Source organism: Myripristis murdjan, chromosome 22 (assembly GCF_902150065.1).
Source record: "Myripristis murdjan chromosome 22, fMyrMur1.1, whole genome shotgun sequence".
Classification (NCBI taxonomy): Eukaryota; Metazoa; Chordata; class Actinopteri; order Holocentriformes; family Holocentridae; genus Myripristis; species Myripristis murdjan.
Window position 1 is genome coordinate 763,943 of NC_044001.1, and position 6,000 is coordinate 769,942.

Genomic DNA, 6,000 nt, shown 5'->3' on the forward strand with positions numbered 1-6,000 from the left:
TTTACGGTTAGGAATGCCAACACCCCATGGCTGGATGTGGAATTAAAAGAGCACATGAAAGAAAGGGATCAAGCAAAACGTTCAGCAATATCTTCTGGTCTTACATCTGATTGGCAAGTCTACCGTAAGTTGAGAAATTTTGTTTCTAAATTGAACAAAAAGAAAAAGAAATTGTATTATGAAGATAAATTAAGCCAAATTAAACATGATAGCAAACAATTATGGAACACATTGAAGAACTTATTAAAAGGTAGTTCTAAGTTTACCCCATCTTATTTGGGCACAGAAGGTGGTTTCCTCACAAAGCCAGTAGATATAGCAAATTATCTGAACAGCTATTTCATAACTAAAATTGACAAATTAGAAAGTAGTACAAGTCCACAATCTAACAAAACAGATCTATCTTGTCGATTAATATCTCAGATTATGCAAGGCAAAAAGTGTAGCTTTGAATTCAGTCAGGTTAGTGTTGCTAAAATTGAACTAATGTTGATGACTTGTAAGGATAAACCACCGGGGGTTGATGATATTGATGGTAGAATCCTCAAACCCATCATTGCATGGATCGCTCCTATGGTCGCACATATTATCAATCAGTGTTTCAAGGAAAATAAATGCCCACAAACATGGAAAATATCTAAGGTTGTGCCCATACCCAAAAATAATAGATTACCTTTTTCTGAGACCAACCGTCGACCTATTAGCCTATTGCCAATTTTAAGCAAAATTATGGAAAAAATTGTGTACGAACAAATTCAGTCTTACTTTGTCATAATAATCTAATGACAAATTTTCAGCATGCATATAGAGCCAAACATTCTACGGCTACTGCCCTAACACAGATGGTTGATGACTGGTTACAGGAATTGGAAAATAAAAATATTGTAGGTGCGGTACTATTAGATTTTTCTGCAGCTTTTGATATTCTTAACCATGACTTATTATTGGAAAAAATGAATTATTATGGTTTTACTCAGTCTGCTTTATCCTGGATAAACAGCTACCTAAGTGAGAGGAAACAACTAGTTTACTTTAATGGAAGCTGTTCAAACATTATAGATGTGAAGCATGGTGTGCCTCAGGGCAGTTGCCTGGGGCCACTCCTATACTCCATTTTCACAAATGACCTTCCATTAGTACTAGAGAAAGCTTGCATCTCGATGTATGCTGATGACTCAACAGTTTAACTGGCTGCAGCAACAATTGAAGAATTAAATGCTAATCTAACCAAAGAGATGACTATGGTGGTAGACTGGATAAAAAATAATAAGCTCATTTTAAATGTGACTAAAACTAATTGTATAGTTGTTGGTACAGATCACTCATTGCGGTCTAAGCCAAAGCTTAATCTCATTTTAAATAATACGGTGATTAATCAAGTAGAGGAAGTTAAATTGCTGGGAGTCATCATTGACAACAAGTTATCATGGAACAAACATATACAAAAGGTGGTGACCAAAATGGGAAATGCCTTAGCACTGGTTAAAAGATGCGCAAAATATCTAACCCACCAACTTGTTAAACAAGTGATCGAAGCCTTGGTCCTATCTAACTTGGACTATTGCTCTATAATATGGTCCAATACATCAAAGAGTAATATTATGAAATTGCAGCTGGTCCAGAATAAAGCATCACGAGTTGCTCTGTCCTGTGGATGGAGAACCAATGTATCCAAAATGCATGAATCGTTACGTTGGTTAGATGTGAAAAATAGATTATTGTACTTATTAATAATTTTTATCAAGAATGTCATTACTTCAAAATTTCCTGTCATTATTCATGAAAAATTGTCTCTTAGGTCTGAGGCACACAGTTATTCAACTAGACATGCTGTTGAAGGTCGTTTTACCCTACCAAAATCCAAGACCTTGACTCAATGTACAGTGACATATAGAGCAATGCAACAGTGGAATTTGCTTCCCTATTCTCTGACTCAATTAAATCTTAGCAGCTTGAAAAAACAACTAAAAATGTATTTTCAAAATATGAATTTTGGTCACTGATGCTCCTTATGATATCAGAGTTAGATGAACAGTGGATGTTTTGTGTGTGCACTGCCTGGCTGCTCATGCTTGGTGGCCTGAGCTTGATTCACGGGTGCACAGGTATTAAGGCTGCTGCTGCCAGGGCCCCTGCTGTTGGGGTGGGCGCGGGTCAGCATGGGTGAGCATCTGGACATTGTTGATGTGTGAGTCCTCGTTTATTGTTTATTTGTGTAAAATTTGTGTTAAAATATATTCTGTTTTTTTTTTTTTTTTCAGTTGGTTATAATTGCAGTGTCTGTCTTATGTTTTGTTTGTATTTGTCTTGTGATCTTGTTTTACATGATATATGATTATTATGTAATGTCTGTGTGCTGTCATTATATAATGTAGCGTATGTTGTGTCAGGTATGTTGTGTCATGTACGCACATGTGTGCACATCTCTCATGTCTATCTGTGTATTGATGTTGTATTGTCATTATGAATGATTATAGACCCCAGGAAGAATAGCTGCTGCTTGCAAAAGCTAATTGGGGATCTAAATAAAACAAACAAACAAACAAACTCTGAGCCCAGCGCTGCCTTACTTAATATGTGACCAAATAAATATTTTGTAGAAAACTGAAGATTTTCTCCGGTTTGTTCTTGTCCATTTCAACGTTTTTGGTTGTGTTTTTTTTTTTTTATTACAGTGCACTTTTTGTTATCAGGGCCAGTTTTTTGTATTCATAAGGTCTTTATTTATTTATTTTGGTATTTTTACATCTTTTTTTATTTTGGATATTTAAATTTTCTTGTTTACATTTTTGAATATTCTTGTTGAATTAATGTTTATTTCTCTTCAAAAGGGTGTTCTTGCATCATTATGCCTTTATTATCATAATGTAAGTTTAAAGAATGGTCTGAAAATGTCAAAATTACAGCAATAATAAAAATTGTGTTAAAAGCACAATATTAAGCAACGTTATCGCTTTTCGCAATTCTGATGCAATTCATGGCAAAGCAAAATGTGTTATTGTGACAGGCCTAAACCTCATGTCATCATATTCCATCAGGCTCACAGTCTGACAGCTGTCTTACTTTGTGTCTGGAGCTCCAGGTTCAGCACTGAAGAGTGGAGGATAATCTTTAGACCGGTCGCTCTTCATGGACAGACAGCTGGACACTGCAGACTCTGCTCTGTGGCAGGAACCTCTGGAAACACAAATGTTTGAAACATGTTATTAGTTCTTGTAAATCAGGGCTCCAGACTAACTTTTCCACTGGCAGCACTGGTGCTCCCAGCTTTCCCAGTCGCTCCCAGCAGCTCATGATGGTGGGTTGGTCGCAGCCTTTTTTTGTGAGGGGGGGTCCAGCTAAAAGAGCGGATGTGGCTCATGACCTGAAGCATCAGTTTTGGGGTCACGTCTACTTTCTCCATGAGCCACAAACAGATTTCACAAGAAAACAGTGAACACACACTGCACTCTAACAGCTGTCTTACTTTGAGTCTGAAGGTCCAGGTTCAGCACTGAAGAGTGGAGGATAATCTTTAGACCGGTCGCTCTTCATGGACAGACGGCTGGACACTGCAGACGCTGCTCTGCCCTCCTCTTCCTCCACACAGTCACTCATCTTCTGCTTTAAGTCAGTCTAAGAGGTGCAAACACACACACACACACACACACACACACACACACACCAAAGGGATGATATATGGGTTGATGTTCTAGTTTCCTATTGGACAACAGGCATTAACTGTATTAAATGGAGTCAGTCACATGAATAATGTGTGTTTCAACATATTTTTGTGTATTTTCTGTATGTTGTTTTTCTACTTCAATTCCAAAAGGGTTATTTTGCAAATGTATGTTTTATTTTTTTATTTTAATTAAATTTTTTTGGTCATTATTTACACTGATCTAATTTTTTTTTTTTTTAAATAACATCTTGCTAATTATTTGTTGTATTTTTCCCCCTCATGTCTCAGAAAATAATAAAGTGAATTTACGCAGGTGACACACACAAACACACACACACACACTGAAACAAACACACACACAAACACACACACACACACACACACACACACACACACAGTGTCTTCATAGATCACATGTTGCTCATCACTCCTCCTTACTCACTTTGCTGACTTGTGAATGTCGTCTTTTTTACTGAATATATTTTTCACTCACAGAAAAATAAAGACGTTAAAAAAATTATCCAAAATCTCAGTGTGTGAATATTTTTCCAGAGCAACAGCAGTCATCCCTACATTAACCATATTGAGGGATTTGGTCAAAATATTTAATGATATTTGATTTAGTCTCTATCACGCAGCCCGAACCTCACAGTGAAATTCTACATTTTAATTTGAAGTTGTCATGGCGACCAGTTTCATGCATGCAGCGTTTGGTCTCTGTAAAGGAGCCGGGAGCCGTTGATGATCTGCACAAATAAATGCAGATTAATAAATAATTTCTGGAGCACAAATTCCCTTTAGGAATGTACAAATGAAAGAGTGTGAATGCAGCAAAGCTCATGGACATGTTTCCCTGTTTCTGTCCAATCCAGAGGCTGCGTTCCAGACGCTGCGCTCACCAGCAAATCCTGGTGACGTCATGAAACCTGCAAATGTTTCTTTCAGTAGTTTTGGTGGCGCACCGTGTTCCCTTCATGTCTTTTTCTTGTTGTTGTTCTCAGAGAACAGAGCCTCAGCACAAAAACACAAACTCCTTTCCATCAAAGCTTCAAAGCAGATGATGCTTTCTTGTTAAGGAGCCACAGGTTTGGCCCTTATTCTCTTTTCTGTGTTGAGGGACCAGAGGCCTGTTCTCACCCTGACAAACAGGAAACACTTTGCTTTCTGTTCAGGCTGCAAAAAGAAAAAGCCACAGGCCTGTTCAGGGCCCTGAGAAGACAGGGGGCCCTGCTCACTTTACAAACTATTAATAGACTGGCATTTTTAATTAATTAATTAATAAATTAATTAGTTCATTTTCCAGTGGCGGCTTTCATACATACAGATCCGTCTGTATTTCCTGTGGAATAAACGGAATTAAACGGCTTTAAAAACGTGCTGTCTGACGGATAGAACTGGCTCACATTTGTTTTTACCGCCTGAGGAGATTTTTTTTCATCACCACAAAGAAAATGATCACTGCTTTACTTTTTAATTTTATTTCTAGCAGATGAACTCAACGGTGAAAATGCAGCTTGAAAATGGCGTCAGACAGAAGCAGTGACTCACAGCAGAAGCAGAAGTTGGTCTCATGATGTTTTTCTTTCTTTCTTTCTTCTCGGACTTGAACTCAAAGATAAACAGAAATCCTCTCCTGCCGTCTGAACGTGTGCAGCTCTTCTACATCATGACAGCGGGACAGTCCAACATTAATGATGATGATGAGCCTCCTGGTCGCGGCTCGTCCAAACCTTCAACCAAACTTTCACTTTCACTCGTGCTGCGTTCACGTCCTCATCAGGCTCATGGGAGAATTCAGCAGCGCCCACCTGCGTCACTGCGCTTTGGGACTCTGGACTCGAGCATGCGCAGGAGCACGAGTGCTTTCATTTGAATCGTGTTGTCATCTGATGACAGGGAGTTCATGATGGAGAGGCAGAAAAGAAAAGAAAGCTCTCGGAAGAGGGAGAAGGAGAAAGATTTGGTAGGGATGAAAAAGGCTTTTCACAGTGGTTGAAAGACAGCCAGTGGTGGATTTAAGAAATTTGGGGCCCAAGGCAAAGGCAGGCATGGGGCCCTCTGAAATGAGAAGACAACACACAAAACAGGGGCCCCGAGACACATAATATGATAAGCATTCTGCTGGCATTTTAGCAAAAGGATTTTAATCAAAAACATAATTAATGTGCACCAGGGACCAAACGTCCATATACATTGGGGGGGACAAGTCCCCCCCCCCCCAATGTTGAAATGGTGGTTTTGGCCCTGATGTGCGCAAATAAGTAATAACTGTATTAACCATGAGTGTATGAGGAGTTTTATGGGGCCCTCAGGAACTTGGGGCCCTAGGCAACCGT